Below are 1,863 nucleotides of genomic sequence, written 5' to 3' on the forward strand. Positions count from 1 at the left end.
AGTCAAGGGTCCGAGTCAGGAAGCCAAGGTCCGAAGATCAGGAAGCAAGAAGCCAAACACAGCAAGGCAGGAAACGTGTTGTTGTGGCAAAGAGCGGAAGGGAAATGCTGACCTTATATCCCTTCCCGGCTCTTGCCACCAGGTGCAGAGAGTTACCAAGCGGCCTCACCTGTGCGGCCGTGCCTTGCCTCTCCAGAAAAAACTTAGGAAGGCCCCAGTCCTGTGAAGCCCTACTGGTCACAGGGCCTGGCTACTGCACACACTCCTGACAGTTAGGAGTGTTCACAAGTGTCGTTTGCTGCTCTAAAAAAGTTGTTACTAGAGTTCAGATTTTACCAGGCTGAACCAAGGGCTCTGAAAATTCTCCTTCATGAAAATTTGCCCTGGAGTCCTATGCTTGAATATCCCACAATGCTCTGCAAGATCCCAAAGTTCTAACAGAGGCAATCAATGGTCAGAAAAAGCACCCAGCCACCCACAGTCCAGCTGACCCCCAGATCTCCATGCCTCCTCAGACGTTTATTTGTAGATCAAATAGTTGGTTTCAGAAAAGGGACTTTATAATTCCCAGTTTCAATATCCTTTTCGGGAAATATAAAATATGGCAGAGATACCACATGGTTCTCCTCCCCCACAAGTCATCCTGACAACAACCCTGTGAGGTAGGTTAGGCTAAGGGATGGAAACTGGCCCAAAGTCACCCAGGGATCTTCATGGCTGAGTGGGAATTTGAACCCAGGTCCAATGCTCTAACCACAAGTCAGATATTCTATGTGCACACACATACAATGTGTTCCAAGGATCTCTCTTGCAAAGGGTTGGCATTTCTGTCATCAGCCTGTATCTCGTTGAGTTTGGTCTGTTTTTGTAAAAGGTCCCTTATGCAAATTTTATCATATGGTCATATGGCCATTGGTTGTGCTTGAATGTCCCACAATGCTCTTCAGGAGCATGAAATCTAGGGGAGGCAAGCAATGGTCACGGAACTCATTTACATACAAGAAGAACTCTTCAGCTCTGGGGGGATTTAAAGAGGAAGGGGGACGATTCCTTCAGCGAGTCAGATTCCTTCAGAAATCTCACCATGACCCCAACTCTTTTGATCCTTGCTCTTTTCACTTATTGCTCAGGTAAGGACAGAGAGAATTCATGTCATGCTGGGAAACAAGAAAACTATTTGCACTTGTACTGCTTTAGAGACATTTCAGAGCGTTGAAGGTGCAACCAGTTCATGACATTTGTCTTTTCTGGCTTTTCCCCCTTAAAGGTGTTACCACTCAGACAACTTTGACTCAACCTGCCTCTGAGTCTGTGTCCCCGGGAGAAACGGCTAAATTCCCCTGCACTGCCAGTGATACATCATACAACATTGGCTGGTATCAACAGAGACCTGGAGAAGGTCCTCGCTATGTGCATTACCCTGGGAGCAGCAGGGGAGAAGGGATCCCAGATCGGTTCACTGCTTCCCAGTCAGGGAGCATTGGCTATTTAACCATCGCTAATGTCCAGGATGGAGATGAGGCAGTTTATTTCTGTGGTAGGCGGCAGAAAGGAGGTACCACATTGCACAGTGCTAAAACCGTATGGGGAACTGAGACAAAAACCTTGCCTCTTGCTCTGCAGAGCAGTGAAAGGTAGATGCGCTCCCTCTCTTCCTCCCTCTCTTCCTCCCTCTCCTCTTTATAAGATCTGTGTCTGCAGCTGTTATCAAGTCAAACCTACAATGCATAGAACTGGAAGAGACAGAAAACATGTCTGAAGCCCCACCTCTTTCTGCAAAGAATCGCTAATTTCCAAACCTCCTCCGTTTTTAGTGTGTTTCCAGGGGGTGGGTGGTGGGTGGTGGTCCTATTCAAATACAGT

At 47.4% G+C, this 1,863-nt stretch overlaps 1 long non-coding RNA gene across 1 annotated transcript; it reads left to right on the forward strand.

The window, feature by feature from the left end:
* Positions 1–959: 959 nt before the first annotated feature.
* On the forward strand, positions 960–1,328 carry LOC310693897. Its single transcript, XR_014519408.1, has 2 exons — positions 960–1,130; positions 1,268–1,328. It is a non-coding gene; the product is annotated as an uncharacterized lncRNA (long non-coding RNA).
* The last annotated feature ends 535 nt before the right edge of the window (positions 1,329–1,863 follow it).

This window comes from Podarcis liolepis (genome assembly GCF_965112155.1).
Source record: "Podarcis liolepis genome assembly, chromosome: 15".
Classification (NCBI taxonomy): domain Eukaryota; kingdom Metazoa; phylum Chordata; class Lepidosauria; order Squamata; family Lacertidae; genus Podarcis; species Podarcis liolepis.